Source organism: Falco rusticolus, chromosome 4, assembly GCF_015220075.1.
Source record: "Falco rusticolus isolate bFalRus1 chromosome 4, bFalRus1.pri, whole genome shotgun sequence".
NCBI classification, from domain to species: domain Eukaryota; kingdom Metazoa; phylum Chordata; class Aves; order Falconiformes; family Falconidae; genus Falco; species Falco rusticolus.
Window position 1 is genome coordinate 102,831,465 of NC_051190.1, and position 24,620 is coordinate 102,856,084.

Here is a 24,620-nt window from a genome sequence, read left to right on the forward strand (position 1 = left end):
AGGAAAAAATCAAATAACAGTTTGAAAACTGGAGCATGAAGTAACTAAGTAACAATCCCTCTGAAGAGGCACATTTGTCAGAAGTCAGGCTTTTGCAGGACTGCGGCTGTCACCTATCCTTTCCCGCTCTTAAAATCCTGAAGCTGAGTTTACGACATGAAGCCTGATCTGTTAGTATCACCTCCCCAGTTAGTCATAATCAGGATCTTTCTGAACAACTATGAAGTTTCATCCTGTGCCCCTGTGGGCCTACGCTATGGGACGAGAAGAGAGAAAGTTCCTGACCTCTCGTCTCCAACATAATGAGCAGCCTCCATACTTGCACCATTTCTCCTCTTCTCAGTCTTCTAAGGCTAAATTTCTGGTGCTTTTTCTGAGGAGTTTTCCCAGGCTCTTGAATGTTCTTGTCACCCTTTTCCCAATCTCCCTATTTCAGTCACATCCTTTTTGAGCTCGGAAGGCCAAAACTGCACATTGTGTTCTAGCTGAGACCACAGGCACAGCTTTATACAAAAGCCTGTATAATGTCCTCCCAGTTACTCAATTTCTTGGTAGTCTTGAATGATATGCAACCTAATATCACAGCTGGTTTTTGACTGTGGTTGTAATTTGAGCAAGTGTTCCTGCAGATCTCTCATACTCGGCTCTTCTGGATCCGGCAGGACTGACTGCTCTCACTCGGTCTTACTTTCTTAATTCACTGCTGATCCTTACCCAGCACTGTTCTGCCCACTTGGTGGAAACCTTTAACAAATCTCTGAAGGTATCCATAGTTCTTACTGCTCCTAAACAGACTACATAAGCATTTCCACTACAGATACTGCTACTTTGACTCCAGCCCTCTCTCAATACCAGCAATAAATGGGTTAACAGCAGGAATCTGTTAATTCACAGATGTCCAAAGCCCAACTGTGGTCTCTTTCTACCCCAGCAGATTAGCCTAGCACTCTGCTTTTCCTCTCCTTCCCACCTTTCAGCCACAACAGTATTTTGCCTGTCATTCCACAACACTGGATTTTCTGTAATCTTTTGTCATGAGCATTGTCAAAGATCTGTCACTCATAGCATTTTGTTTTCAATTACTCATGACTTCTCCAGCTCATTCTCCATGCTAGGAGATCACTGAAACATCAGCTCTCATTGCAAGAAAAAATGCTGGTGGACTACATCATCCCATAATCTCTCTGGTACTTTACTATTGTTTTTAAATGAGGATTTCAAGTTGGTTGCCAAGTCCAGATGTAAAATGTTACTTAAATATATCACTGAATTAACTAACTATGCCTGTAACTGATTCCCAGCCGAAGCTCTGTTTTCAGCCTCAGACCACTGCTAAACCCAGCCACAAATCAAAGTCCTCTGGCATATGGGACCAATGGGTCTAGCAGAAGTTTGCTGCTGGAGCACTCTGCAGCGCATGCTCGAGTCACAGCCGTTAGCCATACCATTTCTACTCAGAGGGCTTTGCTAGCTCAAATATTGCCCTGCTCTCCTTTGCAGATTTGCCATGCACCTGTGCAGATTCACTGGTGTTTCAGTATTACTTTGGGGATCCCAAACCTGCTCTGCTATTCTCAAAGTCCTTCAAGGGCTTCTCTTGCCTCAAAGCCCTCCAGAATTTGAATTCCCAGCTTCAAAGGCCCAGCTCCCATGCAGGAATTCAAGATTGTAATACGGGATGGGAATTGGCAATCCAGGAAGGACAGGAAAAATGAGCAGAACACGGTGTCTTCCATGATCTCTGCTGCATCAAGGAGGCAGTTCTGTCAAGGAGTTTTATTTAATCCTTCTACTCTGAGGAAATGTCACCTGGATGCTGTGTACTTTTGAGGATGAATGCTAGGAAAAAGCAAGCCAGAAGAATCCCACTGACTCAACCAGGATTTTGGAAGAAGGAAAGAGAGAAAGAAAGAAAATCTAGCATGCCTGAAATGGTCCAACTTCACTTCCATCACCTTAGATAGAGAGTTAGAGACTACTGAAACCGTACCAGAGGCCAATGTGACAGCAGGGTTATTGTAAATGATAGCCATAATAAAAAATGCAATAAAATTACAAGGGTGCACTGGTGTTATTACACCTTAGAAATTAAATTCCAGCACTGAAAAAAATCACTGGCATAGACATACTCTGAAGTCTTTCCGAGAGCCCTCACAATGACAGCATTGCTTCCTCAGGGCTCAGTCCTTCTTTGCCTGAAACTGGACTCTGCCTCCTTTCCAGTTTCAGCGGCCGCAGGACTAGGACCTTCGCATCTTTGCCCAGTGTAAGCATTCATACACCGTCAATGGCAGGAACTGCAGCTGCACTCCCCTGGATCCCTGTCCTGCACCTTGTTTATTCAGGAGTTTCCAACGTTTTCGAATGTCTCATTCTTGAACCACACACCAACACATTGATTGCAACGCAGCTCAAAAGTAAGCACTTTTTGTTTATTTACTCCAATGTATACAGCACACAGAGCGAAAGGACAAGAACAACAACAAACCCTATGTGTGTGCTTCCCCCTCTCCATCACAGCTGCATTTCATCATGTCACCCACCCTAGAGTCACCGTCTCTGGCTTGGGAACGTAGCTCTGCTCCCAGCATGCTCCCCATTTGCCTGTCAGTTCAGCATCATGAGTGCTGAGTAACCCTCCTTCTTCCTTACAGCAGCATCTTTAAGGATTTAATATTCTGTTTGAGGCTGTGGGAGGAGTAAGCAATTTTCTGTCTGGCTTATTAGTTAGGTAAGGAATACCGCCCAATAAATACATTCTGTAGTATTTCCTTTAGTCCTCTTATCCATACAATTGTTCTGCCTTTTTTTTTTTTTTTAAAGACTTTTTTGTTTAACTTTACGTATTCAGGCAAGTGGCTATAATGCAAATAACCTGAGAGCCAGCATTATTTATAACGTTACTGCACATAACACCCTCATTCTCCCCACCACCCTTTTACTCTATAAAAATACACAAGAGTAAACAGGCACTCCATAAAAAGAAACCCTGGCATCCAGTGTTAAAGCTGAACAGCTAAGAACTTAGCAGCAGCAAATATAACCTCACCTCCTTGTGAATAATGCTTTGCTATTTAGTCTGGTTACAAGATGACGCACTGTACTGCAAATACTATGCTGTGGTATCAGCTTTTCTCTACAGTCTTCAATACAAGGCTAGAAGATTATGTATGTGGAGGCCAAACAACCCATTTGAAGGACTGAAAGAAAGCAAATATGTTTGTAAATTGACAGTGTTATTAAAAAAAAATACACAAATCCAAATGAAAATGCTGAAGCACAAGATTCATCACATTCACAGCATAATGTGAAAAAAATGATATATATTTCAAAAGGCAGGATGTCACTGCACATGAAAGAAAAGAGAGAAAAAAAAGCAATTACTTTAGCTGAACACTTTTGCCCAACTTTCTGCCCAGACCCTGTGAGTGGAGAAGGTTCACATCAGTTGTCTTCACAGTTTCTTTGGAGATACTGACAAAGGGGTAAGTTTGACTTAAATAGAAACATTGAATACTCAAGTCTCCTGCTCACCACAGATGAGGCATATCCCTAGTTAACACCATGGGCTTCATCTTTGTGGAGACTTAGAATATTTTCAGAGCGCTTGGCCAAACGTCCCAACAACCCTGCCACCAGGCTGAGAAGTGAAGAGGCACCCATCTGCTTGTTTTGTGTTGTCTCATGAAGAAAATCTTTAGAAGAATTTTACAGGGAAGCTTTTAGAGAAAATAAAAATATTTATTTTTTTTTGTCTACTGAGGATTTCTGGGTTCACACTGACATTTGACTGAGCGGTTACTTAGCATGCTGTACATCATATTTCACTTACAACAACAGTGGATACAGTAAAGTTCCGTTTTTCTCCAGAAGATGACAATAGGGTGTATTTTTCACAGAAAGTTACATTTTCAAGGTTTTTGGTTGGGTTTTTTGGGGTTTTTTTTTAAAGGCTCAAATGAGGGAAAATGTGTTTGGAAGGAAGGATCTATGGTGAGAGTGACACTGAGTATGGAAGTACAAAATGTGTTTCTATGATACGTTAAATATCCTACCATGGTCAAACAGATACACACAATAACATTTACATGTGCAAAGGATCCACAACCATAGGTCTGCCACCACCTCTAGAATTCCCTTCAGCAGCAGATTGCATAGTCATTGACAGGCACCTGTAAGACAGAAGAAAAAAGAAAAAGTGTTAGCAGAGACACTTCTCCCATCCGAAGCCTGCTGCTCAACAGAATTTGCAAAAGTCTTCAATGTATATCAAGGATGACTGATTAATCTTCCTATCCAGCACTGCTCTATGATCAGCAGATGAATGAGATCTGATTTATCTGTGACCTAGGTGTACAGCAGGGGCAGCAGGGCTATCCATGAAGAACACCCATCAGTACCCAAACCTATAAGATCGATAAGTGAAGCAGCATCACACTTGTCACTCATATTCAGCAAGGCCATCCTCCATTTGGTGCACAAAGTGGGTGTTTCTACCCACCTATGCAGAGGTACTGAAAGGACGTAGCATTACATTTTGGGATTATGTTACTCATGTTGTTAACGGCACGCTGGAGAAAGGTAAGACAGCGAGCGTGCATTTGTAATACACCGCCTAGCTCCAAAAGGAGCAGTAAAACGTTTTAAACTGACACAACAGCAAAAACAATTAAGGAAACTCCTTTAGTTCAGAGCTACCTGGGGCAAGCACATGAACTGGCATACAAGCTGCCTGGAGGCCCTGGAGAGCAGCTGCTGAATTAGCAAGGACTGGAACAACTAATTGGTGATTGTTTATCAAATAATACACTAGCAATTCCACTGTACTCTAAGGGGGAGGGAAGAATAAAGCTATTTCAGGTGCCACCACTGTGAACTTAGCATATTGCTGAAATACACAAGACATATTCTTCAACTCTTTTAAGTGTCCATATGCAGACTAGACAGAGGCTGGCAGGAGGCACATTTATAAGTACATTTATTTCAAGTGCCTCTGCTACTTCAAAGGATTTAAACATAAACAGTTGTCTAAAAAATATATAGATGTGTATTGGAGAGGAGAAGGAGGAGAATTTATCACTTTTGAGGTGGGAGGAAGGGATAGGGATGGCAAATACAGTGCTAATTAATATAAAGCTTTCTCCTTCCTTGCTGCCCCCTTGTCCCCAAACACAAAATCAAAAGCATACTCTGCTCCGCTCTCCCAATACACTTGGCACGTACCTCCTGCCTCCCCCACTCTCTCTCCCTCTCTCCCCCTCCCTGGCCCTCCATAAAGGGGCATGAAATGAGAAATTTTAGCAAGGTTTCTTTACAGAAGAGAGGCTTGGCTTCAAGCCCAGTATACAGATGTGGGAGGGAGTCTTCAAAGAGAGGCTTCCTCAGCGCTGTCCAAGAACGTGGTACTTCTCACGGTCTGGAAGCAAGGCTTCCTGGGACTCACTGTCTCAAGCCCCACCAGTACTACACAGTCCCTCAAAGACAATAAATGCCAAAGGAGGAAAAAATATCTGCATGATGTTGTCTTGAATTTTTCTCAGCTTGAACTTTAGGCAAAAAGTGACCGCATGTTGACGGGGATGGTTAAAAAAAACAAAAACAATCAAGAACAATTCTCAAAAAACTTCTGGCATCCCAGGATTTGGTATTTCTTTTTTACATACCACATCCAGTCGTATGAATTAGCCAATTTATACTGAGGACTATTTGTTGTCTTTAGCTTCAGACAGATTATTTCTTTTCAGCAAGTCCTTGTAGATTCTTGTAATGGTTTATTGGTATAGTTATACAAGCGCAGACAATTTAGCAAAAAAGCCTTTTGCAGGAACAGTTTTACAACATTTCCATGAACAAATTAAGTTGCCCAAGAAAAAAAATCCTTTTCTTTCCCCTGGTGTAACTTCATATATACTAGGGCTTTTGCTAGCATAGCAATGATGACAAAAATATAATAAATCCCTTCCTGACACAGCTGTGCCAGCAAGACTAAAGCCTTCATCTCAATGAGATTGAACTACTTCATATTTCAGCAACATTTATATTACGAGCTTTTCCCCTCACAGCACAGTGTATCCTCCCCAGTTGCCTGGCTTTGTGTTGTTTCCTGCCCACAGCCTGGTAACCGTGGGTCTGCTAGGCAGTCTTTACAGTATCAAGTATGCAACTGTATGCTCACTAAGACCATTTAAAAGGTGTTTATTAGATATAGTTTAAAAAATTTTTCTCTCCATCATGCAGACAGATGTTCCACAATTTGTGATGGGCCCTCAGCCCCAGCTTACAGCCAGCTCTAACCAATTCCTTGGTATTGTGGTAGTAAACACTGTCCCACATGGTTGCAATGTATGTTTGCTTTAGTTATGTCTTTCCCTCCTGTTTTAAAATGTACAACATAAATCAAATGCATCTAGTTTCCACAGCTGTACTTCCACTTCGAACATATCAGGAGGTAAACAAAACAGACAGCTCTTAACTGACTCTCTTCTGTAATTAAAAGGGAATTTCTTACCATGCCCAATGAAATCCAGAACGTTTCAGTGCAGATGCCTAAAAAAGAGAAAAGAGTCTTTAAAAGACAATCTTTTGCTCAATGAAAGTTTAACTCTGAAAAACTATTGCCAGCATAATTCTATAGGTTGAGTTAAATAAATAAATACTTATCTGATTAATTGTTGCCTGGAATCCATTTGTGCTTGTATCTCTTGAGTTAGAGGCCATATTAAAAAATGTGCACAGGAGATTTGAAATATGAGGACAACCTAAAGCTTGATTCTAAGAAGGCTCAATGCACCAGTACTTCCCCATGGCGTGGGTGAGACAGGTTTAATCATCAGGTGTGACAGAGAGCAGTCTGTTGCAATCCAACATTATTTGGAGAGCCAACTAGAAAGCAACGTATTTAGCACATACACTGCACACATTACAATACCCTCAAAGAAAAGGAAATCATGTGTTTCGATATGTAGATTTTATTCATGTCAGCTGCATTTCAGTCTCTCTGAAAAGCCAGTTCCTGGGTACAAAGATGTTCACAATTTGGAGATTATAGTCAGATGTCAACATCACTGTTATTCACATGTGGGTGATATACTAACATACTCTGTATAACTATTAAGACAAAAAGACCCTCCAAAAGTATTAAAAGATCCTTGCAAATCAGGATTTCACCCAATATACATTTTTGTTCATCTCAGCCTTTTCTTTTTCTAAATTTTTCTGCCTCTTTCTTCTGCAAGGACACTCACATAAATCCTTCCACAAAAGCTCAAATGGGTTTTTAGGGGCAGGAGCTTCTTTTGTCATGTGTTTAAACAACACCCTGGAACAAGGTAGGTGTAATTACGTGGGAATAGGCAGATAGGATTGGCTCAGAGACTGAGGAAGTCAAGCATTCTATCAAGCTCACAACTTACACTTTTTCCTCCTCAGGCAAGTGCAAACATCAGCACACCCCTCAGTTCCAGCCTCCCAACCCCTGGGCCTCCCCAGCCCTTGGCAATCTCTAGCAAGGCGATTCCCTGAACCAGAACTGCATTTCTGCAGACAACAGCCCCTGGGAGAGTTTTCTTTAAGTGGTATGTCCAAACGCCACTGTCAGCATGGGAACTTTTGGCATCTACAATATCCCACGGCAAGTTGACAGCTATAGGAAGTCCTTTTTGGTAGTTTTAAAATTGTCACCTAACCATTCACTTGAGGCTGCTTGGCTTCCATAGTATGGGAGAGCGAATAGTCATTTTCTATTTGCTTTCTCCATGCCACTTGAGAGTTGACAGACCTTTGTTTTCTTCCTGCTCAGAAAGAAGGTTGAAAAATCCCAAGTGTTCAGTGGTTTTCCATATGGGAGTCACTCCACATCTTTTATCAGTATTTCCCCTACCTCCTCCCCTTCTCTTGCATCCTTTCTCAAATGAGGGAGCAAGGATGCAATATTCAAGTGTGCCATGCATTTATACTACACTATAAAGATCTTCCTTTTTGTTCACCATTCCTTTACCAATAATTCCTAGTATTCAGGGTGGTTTTTTCTTTTCTCATTCCTACTGCACATTCAGCAGGCTTTTTCATACAATTATTATAACCCAAGGTTTATTCCCGAGAGAGAATTTAGATTCCATTGCTGTGTATTTTGATTTAGAATTGTTTCTCCTCCTCTGCACTATTTTATATTTATCAACATTGAATTTCAACTGCCAGATTGCCCTTCAGTCACTCTGTGGTCCTCTAGTACATCCTCACCTCAGCTACACTGCCTGACTTAGTATCATCACAAGGATTCGTTGTCTTATTCTCCATCTCGTTCAGGACTATGCTGAAGAGCACCAGACTCACTAGAGAGACATCACTGGTTGCTCCATCCCTTTTCTAAAAGCAAGCCACTTTTTCCCTGACCTTTATTTCCTAAACTGAAATTATTATTAATCCATGTAAGGACCTTGCCCCCTATCCCATGGCAGCTCGATTTCATAAAAAGTTTTTGAAGAGGCATACATTTAAAAAAAACCCAAAACTTTAGAAAATTGTTTATTTTATTATAACAAAAGCACAAACATTCTGATGCTCAAAAAATCTCTGCTACTGTCCAATCCTTCTTTAAAGCAACTCTTACCCTTCACATACCAAGCTTTTAGGTTCTTCTCAAAGTAACAGCACATTATCTACCCCCTGGAACAACTTCTGCCAAACCACAGGAGCTATCCCCTCTGTGGGGAACGTGTTCCTTGCCTTTGAAGACAGCTTTTCTTACCATGCTTTCTTTAATCACAGTGAACTGCTAAATTGGAGGGCACCTTCCAGTCCATTGGGATTACCAGCAGTTATGGGCTGCAAATGCCCCATTACTTCCAGGGCCATTAAGCCAAGGTATGTAGTAGGAGACACCAGTTCTGCAGATCTGTCCTGTAGAGTCCATCTGGAAAGACTTTTTTCCTGTTATTTTAGAAAAGCTGTAGCTCTTCTCTCCCATTCTCAGCCTTCTTGTACACATGCAGAGGTTGAACAATGGTGCATATTCTTAATTGACTGAGCTATATTTTCAATGACATGTTTACACAAACCCTCTGGTTTTGCATGTCATTCAAGCAACGTAATGCCACATATGGTTTCCCAGTGTTCAAGAGCAGCTCAAAAGTCCCAATTTAGACTCTGAGGCCCACCAAATAAAACGGAATGTGACGCATTTGTTCCCAGATCTAGCTCAGCAAATGTGGGCTAGAGAAAAACATCAACCCTCGTTACTTCATATTACAGTCGATGAGTAAGTATAATCTTCCAAATAAAAACAATTGGCTTGAATATAATGCCAATAACCCTTCAGGGACTAGAGCTGGTGAGTACCACTGAGAATAATACAGGAGGCAATTCTTACTGCATGCATGCACTTTAACTACAGAAACCCAATATGAGAATTTTAATTCAATTTGGATAAAGCTGGCTAGCCTGAATCAGCAAACAAAATGCACAGGTATGGCAAAGTACAAAACCAAAAGAACTGCAAATTTCAGACAGCAATCCAGCCTCAGCCAAGCACAACTCCAGGATTGCCAGTACAACCAGTGGGGCTATGACTGTGCTACTGCCTGGAGCTTCTTTAGGAACAGGACCTCAACCATGTTAAGCACGGGCCCATGGCACACACCAGCCCTGACGTGGTTGTACGGTCCTCGCAGTGCAGTGCTGTGGATGGAAGGGTGTCTGCTCAGGCCCTGCATGGCCCTTTACCAAGGCACTGCACCAAAAGCAGTAAATGATTCCTCCTAAACAACAGAGTCAAAAAAGTAACACTTCAAGAAAACAGGTATTGGTAAGATTCTGATTCTGCCTTCTCCAGCAGAGCTCTGCCCACTGCAGCCTTACAGCACAGAAGTAGCTGGTCCTTTCTCTTCCTGAGAGACTACTCCAGTGACCAGTCAACACCAGTGTTAAAGGATGCACTTGTTCATTACACACACCCTCTCTAGATTTCCCCAGGGCACCTAGCAGAAACCCCAATCTTCCCTTTTCAAGGACATAAACTCTGTGAGAAGAGAGTAGTCGACCCCCTGCCAGCCTGGCCAGGACCGCACCTCCTGCAGCACACATGGCTTCCCTAGGATGTAGTGCAGCAGGTAGCAGGGAGTGGATTCAGCCCAGCTCATTCACTGTTTAAAAATTAATGGCAAATGCAGCCTCTCTAGCTGCAGATAAGTCACCCTGGAGACCTCTGAAAACTAATGTCAGCCCTCCAACTCCGTTCCTATTACAGTGTTAATCTTAGAGGTTCATCCACACACCGGTAAATGCTTAAAGTGGCCTGTTAGGTCTACCAAAGGACTGATTTTCACTCAGATCACATACACAGGAAGGTAAATGCAACATACCAATACACACATTCCACTATCAAAGAACAACTCAGAAGTGTGAAATTTTTAATATCACATACTTATTTACTGACGCCTGCCTTAGTAGGCATATATAACCTAATACTGTATTTTACTGATATTGCAGATGGTATAACCAATCTCCTAAACTCTCTACACTCTCAAAGGATTAGTATGATGTGTAGAGCAGTTTTAGCTTACAAAGCACTACTTTAGTGTGTAGGTTTATTGATTTAACTTAGAAATTCTGCTATATAGTGTAGTTTTACTGATTTACCTTTCACAGTAGCATAAGAATATCTTTTCTCCCCTAAAAACTTTGACACACTTCATTATCCAGTACAAAATATTGCTCCTGGTAGGATTTCAGGGGAGGCACTCAGTAATCAAAATTACGGACCTTTTGAAAAATTCTCTGTTGCAGGGTTCCTCCCTTCTTACTCATGTCTTTTTTACCAAATAAAACTAGCATACCCTTTCCAGAAAATTCTCAAAGAAGCACCCACAGTTACATATATCAGCATAACCCCTCCCCTCTTCCAGCCTCAAGCCTTTGAGTCAGATCGGGTTAGATACAGGGCAGATACTGACACAGAGGGAAGAGTTTTCTCCCCACCTGGAATACTTCCCAAACGTGTTGATCAATTTTCCTTCTTCTCAGCCATAGTAGTCATTTAAGCCTCTAGTCTCCTCTCATCTTGAATGCTGCAGGAATCTCCCATGTGCCATCCCAGTTCCAGCACATATGGAAAGCTGCAGCTGAATACTGCACACAAATGACAGCAGTAAGATAATCCTGTGACATTGCTAAAAGCTTATTTTGAAAATGCATTTTAAAAACAAGACCAAACCCCAGAATCACTGCCAATGGCATAGTTTTCTAGCCTTTCTTCATAATCAACTGTCTCTGCAGCCATGCAACTCTTAACTCCTACCTTCTGCCCTGCACCACTCCTGTTTCCTCACTGTTCATGCAAGCATATTATCCCCTGTTAACTATTCTATAGGTTTAAATGCTCCTTTATTCTGCTGTGTTTATCAGTTGTCCCGTCCCCTCCTGGCCTCTATTTTTAATTTCTCTCCTATTAAATGTGATAGGGAAAGAATTTAAATTTTACCTTGTGATGACTTTATGTGGCACAAGCCATGATCAAAAAGAAGTCTAATGTCAATAGCTATACTTTCCCCCCTTTTTTCTTTACATATGTAGAGTTACATAGAAGTTAAATCTATCAAAAAGCACTGTATCTTGAAGTATACCAACTCACCATATTTTTGTACGTTCAATGAATTATAGTCTTTAACTGTTTTAATCCATAACCTACATATGAGCCCATTGCCAATAGCCAGCGATATGACAACATGAGACTGTAGTAAGGGCTTAGACTTGCATATCAGTTGTTGCACATCTGTTGATTCACATCAACCGGCCACAAGTATTTTTTTTGGCCTGTGGCAAATGCAGGATAATTCACATCAGCTTAAAAAAAAAAAAAAGAGTTTTGCCCCAGGGAAAGAATGCCATATGGTTCTATCCCACTCCAACACCACAAGGAAAGAGTCAGTAACAAGTATAAGAATTACACAAAGGAATTACTTTAGTCTCAGGTATTTTGCTTTGTTTTACAGTGTTTCCACACCTTCATACTTTGAGATAATATTATCATAGTATCTGGACACTCCCAAACTCTCAATGTGCTAAAAAATATATTTAAGTTTATATCTAACCCCCTATTCTGCTAAGGTAAATAAAGCAGTGATTTCAAAAGGTACACAGATCACAGACAAACTGGTCTAGCGACCAAAACCTCCTCTCTCACACAGTGATAAATTGTGCCATTCCAGCAGCTATTTAGACCTCACTGCCTGAACTCACACTGACCCGAAACATACCCATTCCTTCATTACCCCAAGCTTTGTGCCACATGCAGCATCAAACAACTTATCTTCTTCCTGCTTAAAACACCTCCAGCAATAGTTCTCTTTACAAAGAAAGGAAAAAAAAAAAAAAAAAAAGGCAGATTATTTAAAATGGACTGATGTTTATAAAGTTAAAACAAAACAGAACGGCACATCCAACTCTGTTCTGTATTTTTCAGCAGCACAACATCCTGCGGTGGCCTCAGCCAGCTGGGCTCTGTGACCCTCTGAGCGCTCCCTTGAGTGTCCTCCCATTTTATCAAGCAATGAACTCTCTGGCCCCAAAGCCAGCAAGAAGTTTGTCACTGACTTCAGCTGCGAACAGGAACTGGCTCAATCATAAGAAACATTGAGCTAAATAAAGCCGCAAGAAAAGGCACAGGCGGGAGGTGGGGTGTGTCAGCTTGTAGTACCATGGGGCACAGCTCTGCTTGTTACCAAGGTTACTTGATACTTCCCCACATAAAATTTCATTTTCCGTTGCCAATAACTGTGCAAAACTTTGACTCCCCTGGAGTGGGAATCTGGAGTGGAAATGCATTGAGTATGTGCTGCAGCCTGATTTGGATGGAGGAAAAGGTTTCTAGACATAATATCATAGGCAGTTTTGAGAAAGAGGTTACAGGGAAAGGTGTGGAGGGGAAAAGCTTTTTTCCAGGAAAGGCTCCCCACTATCTCCCTGCTTTGGGTCTGACAATAAATAAGACATATCAAAAATTTACCCTTTGTGTCAGGAATGTGTCTAAACAAAAACCTACCTGAATTTGGACAAGGTGTAAGTCCTCAAACAGAACAGAAAAGAAAGACTCCAGTTCAAACAGTTCAAAAACCGTCAATAAAGATGTATTCAATTTTTAGCTGTTTTAGCCAATGAGCTGCTTAGGCAATTTCAGCCATTCCCTCAAGGCTTCCAACCCAGCACGTCCGTTCCAGTCTGGGGCTGAGCAGGACCTTCCTTGGAATGGCAATTCCAGTGTGCTCCCAGATCCAGACCTCTGAAACAAAAGCATGATAACATCTTCCCCCATCAGTCTTTCCCCTGCCAACATCCCCTGTTTGGTCCACAGAACATGGAAGAGAGTTTTCAGAACCAAACATAGTAGGGACAAAAGTGCTGCGCTTGCAAAGTTTAGGGAGAAATAGAGGGGGACAAGTATGTAGGTGGGGAAATGTCTCTCTAAGCTCCTAATGACCAGCCTGGAGAGGCTGAAATAGGAATGGATGAGAAATGGGATCTGAAAGTCAAGGAGACCGAGATCATTCACAAATCTGGCACTGAAATTTGGCAAAGAAAACAGTGGCAAGGAGTCAATATGGTGTGGAAAAGTGGGCAAGACTCACAGCTCTGATGATCTTGGATGCAGAAGAAATGCTGAGTCTATGTCCAAGGGGTACCAATTGGCTGAGGTATCTTTGGAAAGGAGCTCAGGCCTGAGGTTCAGTGGGAACAAACCAATATGACAGAAAATATCAAAGTCAAAGCAGAGACAGATCAGAAAACCCATGATCGGGGGCTTTGTGTGGCTGAGCCAAAAATTGAGATTTGTGTCACATATCTGTGAAGTGAATCATAAAGCTGATTGATGCTCCTTCATGCCAGCCTCTGGAGAAGATGCTTGGTGGCCACCAGTTACTCCACTAGCCCAAGTGGCCCTGCTTGGTATGGTGGACAAGAAGAGCTGTCATCCGTCCAATGATTTACAGAGGTACATGTTTCACACTATATCATTAATTTGCTTTTTTTAAAAAGTGAGCTGGCAAGGAGCAACTTCTTCCCTTGTACCTCTCCCTGCTCCATTCATGTAGGTTTATTTTATGAAAGTACATTTGGTTACCTACAGCTGGACTCATCTCTATGGTACCTCACCCCATACTCATCTACCTTCCCTTGAAGCTCAAAGAGAGTTAGGAAACTATGTTGTCTTTCACTTGCTGGGAAATCTGAGTGTTGTTTTTTGCATAAAGTCCTTGCACTGCGGAGGAGCAAAAAAAGGGTTATTTTACATGTTTGAGAAATAGTTATGGCCATATTTAGCAGTACAGCCTCCTTCCCCACGAAGAGGTTTTTAAATCTAACATCCTAATACAAGATGATCACTTGCACACTAAGGTAAAAGCTGATCTGAACAGCCTCATTGACTGAGGATAGCATTCCTTCTCATGAACAGCACAGCCAGCACTGTTCTGGGATTTGTTCATGAATTTATTTAAAACATAGTGATTTCAAGTTTTGCAGGGCACTTTCCATCAGTTACTTAAGAAAATTTTGGTAAATAAAATCTGTAAGCATCATTACAGATGAGAAAAACAGAGCCCCTGGAGAGAAAAGTATTTGCTCCAGGTCCCCAGGCAACCCAGGAGGTGAGTTGGAAGAGAAGACACAGCCTCCTGCAGCACAAGCCACCTGTACGGGAACAAAAAACCCAGATCCAAGGTTATTTGATTCATTTTAACACTTGCTCTTCAGTAAAAGGGTTGAAACAGATCTTGATCACTGTCATAGTTCATGAATTTGCACAAAACCTTCCAGTTCAAAGCACAAAGTAAATCTGGCACCTCTGAAAGTGACCCTGCCCCACCTGTCGGTCTGAGAACTACCAGATGATTTGTTTCCTAGAAGGATCACTTCATTCAGATCCTGGTGCTATTTACTTCCCAGTGCTACACTGGTTGCATGGCTAACAAAGGGGAAGACGGTTCTTGCTAAACCTGTAGCATCTCAGAAGTTTGATCACTTCCAGGGAATCTTCTTGTGTTTCCACTAGTCCTCCTTCCCCCTTCAGATGCTGCTGCTTGGTATTTGCCATTCAGCACAGATGTGCTGTTTGTTGCGCAGGGTTTGAGCCAGCACAAGCCATTTAGCCTCATATTTTGAAGAAAATGTTGGAGTATCTTCTACAGAAGAACTAACATTGACTCATGTTAGGAAATGTCACTTGCGCGATGTGCTATTTTGCAAGACCACCATGGTTGCACTGCCTCACTCTGATCAACCACATTAATATTTGAATACTGGATGACAACAGTTGAAGATTAATTCCAGTAAGTTATTCATGCCTGGAGGTTCAGATTTCCAAGTAAAAGCATGTGGGCTAGACTATGGCATTTCACCACAGCCCCAAGGAAAGTGCAGTGGGAAGTCACCCAGCCCCAAGAGGGTCAGAATAGCTTGTACCTTTATAAAATAATCTCTCTTCCTGCTTCTCTGTATCCAGGACACTTCACCATAGGAAATGATATGCCAGGGGCCTTTCCTTGCTCCGACACAGCACTGCCAGACAGCATGTTTACAAAAGGGAGTGTGGACACACTCAGAAAACCTTGTATCCCTCTTGGAGAAAGATGCATCAGTTATTCACCCAGGGAAGCAAAGGCGGCCGTTCTCAAACAAGCCTTCCTTGCAAGACTATGTGTTTCTGTGACTGATCAAGTCAGGACCAGTTTGGCCCTCCACATTTACTTCAGTTCCGCACTCCTTACATAAGAGTCTTGAAGCCAAGAAGGACTTGAGAAAATGACAGTGTGAGAAGAGATACTGTCAAAACAAAAGCGTGAAGGCCTATGTGGTGAAGAGCCTCTTAAGAACGCTTTCTGCCACAAGGACAAACCGTTTTCCTTGGATTGGTACTGACACACATGGAGCATGAAACTGATGCCTGGGAGCACTACTGGAAAGCTAGGGCAGAGGGGTTTGGCGAGTCAGCACCTGACCCTCTGCAGAAGGAGAGTCAAGGAGTACCTGCTAATTCTCTCCTAGGGTTTGAGGAATATAAACAGCAGTGAGGTTACCTGAAATATTACAAATCTTTTCCTGAAACCACCATTATACACAAATTCTTCTTCCTCCATTTTTTTAAATGAGGAAGAAGTAGCCTACTTCTCAGAAGTGTGCAGCAACCCCAGCTCAACTACAGCGACATCTAAGGGTGTACCTTCAACGTGCAAAAAATCCACTGAAGACAAGACTAGAAGATAGTACTTGCTGATTCCCACTTTCCAAATGGAAGTTCAGAACTAGCAAGAGGAAAATCTCTCTACCATTACATGCAATACTACTAAATCACTATGCAGAAATCACCCAGATTTCCTTCCACTCTGTCAAGCCTTAAACACGAGAATCCAGCTATTAGTGCCTGGCTGTCTTGAAACCCCTGACATCTCCATATAACAAGTAACAGAAAATGAAAATGTTGAGTACATATTAATTGAGGTAAAGGGCTACTGACTGAATTCTTCAATATACTGAACACTAGTTTAACAACTGAACCTGTGTTTATGCTAGCCAGAAGTTCATACAGAAATCACCCTGAAACACGTGGCTTTCAGTTTCCAAACAAGGACAACTTATAATAAAGCAACTATTAAAAGTAGCTGCAAGTTGTCTACCGGTTGGTACTCAAAATCAGAAAGGTTTTTAAAATAACTAGTAAGAGTGTGAGAAGTTTTCTTAGGCTAAATATAAACAGTACAATCATTGACCTTTTAGGCTCTCTGGAAAAAAAATAAATCCACATTTAAAATCCTCTCCTTCTTCTCCCTTCTATGACCTGAGCAGAAACAGGAGACATTCACAATGATATATAGTAAAGTCAATTTTTTCCATTGCTTTGCAGTCACATATACCTCTGTAAAATGCATAGAAAAAAAACTGCCAGTGGAAAGACACAGAGTATTCCTGGTCGGTGCCTTTTATCCTGCGCTGTTTTACAGCAGCACGGGCATGAAACAGGTGCACTCCACTCTCACGGATCATTACAGAAGTCCAGGTCAACAAGATCAGGCTCCTTGTCTGAACTCTCAGTCGTGACCCTAACGCTGGGATTACTTCTTCCAGTCTCAGGACTCTCCATTTCCTCTCCCTTTCTGCTAAGGACACACTGAGCAGCAGCAGTCAAGGCAGAGACCTTCTTCTGGCTCCCTTGGGACTGAGGGGCCGGGGTCCTTGCTTACGTGATGCCAGGCTACTCAGCAGTGCCCAGCACCATGAAGATTTGTGGGGTTGTAGATACTCCCACCCCTGAAACACACAGCGCTACACTTACAAGAGATTGCTGGAAGTGATTCAGTGCTGCTGACTGTTGAGATTACAGGAATTTGTGTTTGCGTTGTGTCTGCTGGCTGCCACAACCACTCCAAAGATTTCCACTGGGTTTAAAAAGCACCCCTTTTACATCTATTAGCCAGCAGCTGAGGTTATTGCAGCAAATTATCCACGTTGCAACAACAGTTTTACGAACCTACAAGTTATTCAAGATCACCAACATGCCAAGGAAATGGGGGGGGGGGGGGGGCGCAGAAATTAAACCCCTGAAACGGAAAATTGTCTTCACCTCTTGGACGACCATTTTAAAAGCAGCAAGTTCAGGATCTGACCCTGAGAAACAGACAGCACCGAGACAACAGGTTTGCCCCAAATTCAATATGACTAATATTTACCAGAGGAGGAAAAAGGTTCAGAATATAGAGCAGGTCAAGTAAAAGGATTGTGCAAAATTGAGAACACCTGCAAGGTGGGGCACATATGGAAGATGTACTGACTATTAAACAGTAGACAGAAACAAAAAGGGGCTTGCATTATGGCTGGAGTAAAGAGCTGTCTACTGTCATGAGCTGGCATCTAAGACTGTGAAACCTGCTACAGCCGTGTTCCAAGGCAAACAGCATTAGGTGAGGCTGGGCGTAGTCCTCAGGTTTGCTGAGAAGAGCATGGGAACTTACTAGAGAGAGTCCAGTGCTTTCCAGTTTCCATCTCCTGCCTTCCCAGTTTTCAACCTATACCTCCCAGCAAGTAACATGTTTAGGTGTGAGCAAGCATAGTGTTGATAGTCATCCTGCTCCAGCTTCCTTCAGTCCAAAGTAAAGCAGGGCAGAGACATGGTCACTCAGCAGATTGTGAATAAAATACTAAAAAAAGGAAAAAAAAAAAGGAAAAAAAAAGATGTCTCTAAACTACAAGGGGAAAGGCAGTGAGCTAACTTAATGAGTTGGGGTTTTTTTCCCCCTAAAATTTTGCATAAGAATCATGCGGAGCTAATGAGATAGGGAAAAATCTGGAAGAACAGCTGAAAAGATCTGGTTTTACAGCCTTTCTTGCATAGTATTTCTTCTTAAAATAAAATTTGCTTTAATAAAATAAAATATAATTATATTATATGTTAGATATAATAAGCTAGTCGAAAAAAAATGTGCTAAACGTTTTCAAAAAGCTCTGTAATGGTGTCCTTTCAGAGACACTCCCCAGGGCCAGCTGGGACCTGGCTGTGACAATTCTGATGCTTGCAGAGGGGCTAGGAGCGGGGCAGACAGCAGCAACTCACTTGGGGTAGCTTTCAAGATTACTCACTTTTTTCTAAGTACCAATCTCACAAGAAAATTTAGTTCCATTCCTCTTTTACTGTTCCATACAGGGCTTCTCCCCTCTACCCCAAATGTGGTCCCCCAGCACATTTAGGTCCTGATCCTAGCTGCTTCTATGTGTACAAATGTCCCCTGATAGTCAATAAAGGCATGAATTAATAAATGGATAATTAGGTCTCAGTATTTTCATGATCCAATTCTACCCTGGCTCTTGCTGCATTAACCCATGCACAAATGGCCTTAAAGCGTAGGTGATTAACACTGCCTGAAAACAAACATAGTACTTCTGTACTTCACAGTGGTCGAGCATCTGAAGATGCAGCGTATCCTTTCACATTAACTGAGGCTCCTACTAATCAGAAGCCCAATGGAGCAGTACTATTGGAAATGCCACTTGATTAGTCTGTGACTCAAGGAGAAAAAGAAAAGCCTTATTTATTATTAAAGCAAAAATTCTCATTAAACTGTATCTTTCAGTAAACCTAGAACAAGCTGATCTCCACGGCTTTTTAGCTTGTTCTGTTACAGTCTTAAGCAGCACACCAATTACAGTGTTTCCCAAAACTGTTTGGAAAGAGCATGCAGAGCCTTTTTACCTCCTCCTCATTTCAGAATCATAGAACCATATTTGGGTTGGAAGGGACCTTAAAGATCACCCAGTTCCAACCCCCCTGCCATGGGCAGGGACACCTTCCACTAGACCAGGTTGCTCAAAGCCCCATCCAGCCTGGCCTGGAACACTTCCAGCGATGGGGCATCCACAGCTTCTCTGGGCAACCTGTTCCAGTGCCTCACCACTCTTGCAGTTAAGAATTTCTTTCTAATATCTAATGAAAGCCTACCCTCTTGTAGTTTAAAACCATTACCCCTTGTCCTATCACTACATGCCCTACTAAAAAGTCTGTCTCCATCTTTCTTATAAGCCGCCTGTCGATACTGGAGTCTCCTGTAAGGTCTCCCCAGAGCCTTCTCTGCAGGCTGTACAACCCCAACTGTCTCAGTCTGTCTTCACAGCAGAGGTGCTCCAGCCCTCCGATCATCTTTGTGGCCCTCCTTTGGACTTGTTCCAACTGGTCTATGTCCTTTTTATGTTAGCAAGTACAGTAAAGATGGAGATATAAACATTTAGGGAAAAAGTGAACTAAAATTTTTCTGCTTCCCCAAATTCTTATAAAACTTCACTTTGTGGGCAGTTCAGCTTCCTTTCAGAGCTACTCTTAGAGATCTTCTTAGAACAGATACCAATATTCAAGATCTGGAAAATGAGAGGTCACATAATGCAAAGACTTCGGAAAATCAGAAATGCAGAGTTACTGAGAGATCAGCATGTTTGTCACTGATTCACAGGAGCTTAAAGCACATAAGATCAATTCCAAGTCCAGAATCCCAAAGAAATAAATCGGTTACCTACACAGATGAGAGAGGGGGAAGCAGTTTTCCCTGAAGCCACTCAGACTTACATCAACAGAACACAGTAACCTACTGTTTCCAACCCCTTCAGAATGTTAAAGGCAAAACGTAAATTGGCTGTGTTACACCACAACATAGTCTCAATAAATAAAATCAGCATCACAGTCCTATTCTACCCACAACTGGTCCAGCCTACCCCTTTGAATTCATTATTGAGCTGAGAAGCAAAATGTGAAGGTGTCCATTTGTTTGTCTTTGAAGTTAATTGGTGAGTCAGTATTCACCAGTAGGTGAGTACAAGAACACTTCTGTGCATGGTCCTAGTCCGTGATGTTCCAGCAAACTTTCTGCAGAAATCAGTGAGAGTTGTGTCTCTGTAAGAAACAGTTCAGCCAGGTACTGTGAGATTTACAGAGTACACCACCTATTTATTCTATTAAAAATAAATGAGCTCATTTACCTTTTAAATTTGTGGAACAAGCCACTCTCAACAGGGCAGTTTGCTAGAGTTACTGCAGATGTACAGAAGTTATCATTTTCATCATAAATGCACATTACAACAAAAATCTCATCAGAGAAACCAGAGAACCAACAGGCATATTAGAGAAACTGCCTGTCTGGGAGGTCCCTCCAGATATTCATGAACACAGTCTCTTCTTATCTTGCAGTGTGTTGTTGCATAGCTAAATACCACAAGAAGTCTCATTAGTCAGAATGGAAATAAGTACAGAAAATATTGTACTTTTCATTGACTCTTTGAAATTATTAACACCATACAGATGGAAATCATGGCACAATATTTAAAGCCATAAATAATTTAACTGAACAAGCTCAAATAAATACGTTACAATAACTACAGAATGTACTGATTCTCCTTTCTCCTATTCAGGGTTTCATTTCTTTGAATCTTGTAGTCCTTAAACTAAGAACCATCCTTAACTAGACCGGAGGATGGAAAGGCAAACTCCACTGTCTAGGTGCTGCAGTGCACCAAAATACCATTTCAAAATTCTTCTCTCTTAGCAAAGACTGCAATCAGGGCTGGGTCAAAGTCTGTTTAGAGGATGAGGACGTTGATTTTACTGCATGCCTTTTAGAGTCACTGTGATCTTAATATCGCTCATGAGAAATTCAGGTAATATTTGGCAAATAACTATGGTTCAGTAAAACAACCCAAACCCTTCAAATACTGGAAGACCCTGGAATATGGTCTTTGTAAGTTATGATTTCTACAGTGGCAATCACATATTTATGAGGTGCTAGTATTTACAACAGAGGGACAGTCCTCATTTTAAATTGCTGCTCTTAGGTAGGAAAGGAACGTTAACCCAGGACATTCATTTCTGAGGAGACAGACCTAATCATTACGTTAAAAGCTATTGTGAGGTAGAATTTTCCTCCCTATTTCTACCAGAGCTTGCATCACTTTATACAGAACAATCATGGAAGCCAAAATCAGAAAACTTCTAAAGTCACTCTCCCTCTCTTTCTGGCTCTACTATCATTAGCATTACTGTTTTCATGATGGAAGAGCTTCAGGATAATAGAGCATCCCAGAAGAACCTATAGCTCTGCAGTGAGAGCATTCCCAAAACAGGGGGAGAGATGGTTTTGCACGAACTGAAGAAGATCTGAGCTGAGGCCAAGCACAGTCCAGACCAGGTCTCTGGGATCTCCAGTGGTGGAGTGTAACAGGCACTATTTCCTTCTTTCTTCTCTCCCATCTGTGACTTCAATCCTTCGGTCTTCTTTCTACCTCAAGATGAAATGAGTTTCCTGAGTTTGTTACATGCAAGTTATTTCTGTAACACAAACTCATCTCCCAAAACCCTCCTCCCTGCCACCTCAAAAGAAGCAGAGGGCTAAACCAGCATTATTGACTTATTCAGCATTCATTATACATTGAAAAATGTGATGGCAGTCAGATCATTTTCAAGAAGCTGTGAATGGTAAAAAAGGAAAGGCTTGATGAAATATTTTCCTAGATTCAAATTTTTATATGTAAACAGAGTATGGATTTAGCAGTTCTACCCACGCAAACCTTCTAAGTACACTATTGTCAAAGGAAATCATCACCTCAAGTAAATATTTTTAAAATTATTTTATAGACTCTGGCTTAGAACTGGGGCACTTCAAGAAGGATACCTTGTAACCACATGCATATGCTGTTATCTTCTCTAGCCTCGCACAGAAATATGCCTTGTGGCAGAGAGGGAAGCCTGTAGCCTACAGAGCACCGAAAGTGTCAAGATGATTTTGCTCATTCGAGGCCCCCCCCTGCTTATCATCATGCATGAGGAGGAGGGTGATCTATTGATACTGGGTGTAAAGACAGCCCTTCTTCTGATCCAGTGTTGCTTTTGTTAACAGCAGCGAGCCGGTGAAAGAGACCAAACGGTCTCCCCTACGTGCATTGTTAGGGTAGGAGACAAAAGAATACCTGTTTTGAATCACTGAGGACTATTACTGTAACAAAGTACAAGATAACATTTCGCCAGAGGATACAAGAGCTTCTGAGAGGAGCGACAATGAAACCAGACAACCTTTCTGTCATCTTATCAAACTGCTTGGGGTACTTACTGAACAGTGGGGGGAAATAATAGCAAATAGGGAGCAAACACCGTTAATCTTTATACAAAGGCTTTTTGATATATAGTACAATAGAGTTAAGACTGGCCTTTGCCAACTCACATTGGTTAGCAGACAGGATATAAGACAGGCCTAAACAATTTTAGGATAAACAAAGACATAAGCAACAGGGAAATGTTGCATGAATGAATTTCCTCATTCTCCTTTCTCAAGCAATTCAAGAAGCAATCAAAGCACTCTAAGGTTTGGTATGCTTTTACATACTTTTTTTGACACGTTGCTTTACAGAAGCTTCGTAACAGCCCACTATCAGTAGCTTTGGTGTCACTGTATGGTATGTAAATGGAATAGGCAGATCTTTGACATAAAAATAATAATCTCTAGTAAAATTACAGTACTACAGAGTATCATAGCATCAGAACTGTGGAAATATTAATACATGGATCTTTGACAATACAATGTAAGATGTCACTTTGAGCAGTTATTATGCTAATAATGGATACTTATTATAAAACAACATGAAAGAGGTAAGCTATGTGGGTGTAGAAAAGGATATTTAGTATTCAGAAAATGTATTAAAAAGGAAGAAAAAGCAAGTGCTTCATACAGTATCTAATCCCACATTAGGCAGATGAGGAGTTCCCTGGCAGATGGGTGTCAGGGTACCCTGGGACTTGGATGAAGAAGCTCATTATCTCTCAAGGGAGCACACATGCCAATATAACTCACAGCATCCTTCGAGCTTCTTTTTATTATGCAGTGGGCCAAGCTGGGACCGCAATCATGAAGGCGAGGGAAAAGTGGTACTAGAGCTTTGAGGATTACGTAGAAAAACTGCTCATCAAGTCTATCAGGGTTTCAAGAGAAAATACTCTGCTCTGTGCTCACTGACTTTAAAATAAAATAAAAAAATATATATCTGATAATAGAGAAAGAGAGTAACATACCACAATAAGGAAAAGTTCTCATACCAAATTGCCTATACAAAGCTAGCAAACAAGCCAGCATCATGACTGGTTCCATTTAAGCTATAAGAAAGTGTCCTTTTACACTGGGACATGGACTTAAAGCCAAAATAAATATTTACAAAGACTGTAATATAAGGAGGAATCCAAGAAAAGAGAGTCTCTGTTGGCCTGATGGCTAAAGAGTAAATTTCTTCAGGGTTTGTCTACTTGGGGAAGGCGCAAGTTATAGCTATTCTACATTAACTGTCACCTGGGCCCTCTTACTCTGCTTTAAGGCCCCCTTTTTCCACCTAATCTGAACTACAGAGGCACTCTGGGGGCAGAATCACTCATTTAGCACAGTGCTACTATCTCTAAATTCAAATCCTAGTTGTGTTTTACAAAAACTTCCATATAACCAAGCCACAAGCAGTGTTGTCCATGGGCAACCAAAACCACCCTCACCCTTACAAATACATGCTTCAGCCCTGAAACATGAGCCATGTTTGTGAAGACAGAGCATAAGGTGCAACACTTCAGACAACAGCCATAAATAAAATTCTTACATGCACAAACATAATCCATTTCAAACAGGAATGTTGGTACTTACGCTGTAGTGGTTTGAAATACCTGTCTTTCAACATTAAGCCTTGTGAGAATAATGCTTAGCTGCAATCTAAACCTTAGTGATTGCAGCAGAAAAAGTAGAAGCAGCTGTGTGATTACTTACACAGCTCCCAGTCTGGCAGAGCGAAACCTGCCACGTAGCCTGCATGCAGGTGTAAGGGACCCCTTACCTCAAACAAATAATGCAGGGAAGCATTTGAATTTTGCTTACAGCTGCAAGGATTTCCTCATGCATACTTCTATATACAGATGCATTTCCAGGACAACTGCACTGACCATGGACCAGACCATAGATCACTCAATTAGCTGGTAATTTTCTGGGTCAACTTTATTCAACCACTGACCCAGCTACCCTCTTATCCTTTCCCCCCCTTTTCAGATTCCTACAAATTTTTCTGGGTAGGTGCAGGCT

The 24,620-nt window shown here is 41.6% G+C and overlaps 1 protein-coding gene and 1 long non-coding RNA gene across 6 annotated transcripts in view; both read right to left on the reverse strand.

Annotated features, from left to right (window-relative positions):
- The window catches only part of RBMS3 (RNA binding motif single stranded interacting protein 3), a 718,180-nt gene that overhangs the window by 669,577 nt on the left and 23,983 nt on the right, over positions 1-24,620 (reverse strand). The gene's annotated exons all lie outside the window — the stretch shown is intronic.
- Positions 2,419-18,348, reverse strand: LOC119146095. Its single transcript, XR_005103638.1, has 2 exons — positions 6,509-18,348; positions 2,419-4,172 (listed from the first exon to the last, which is right to left on the reverse strand). It is a non-coding gene; the product is annotated as an uncharacterized LOC119146095 (long non-coding RNA).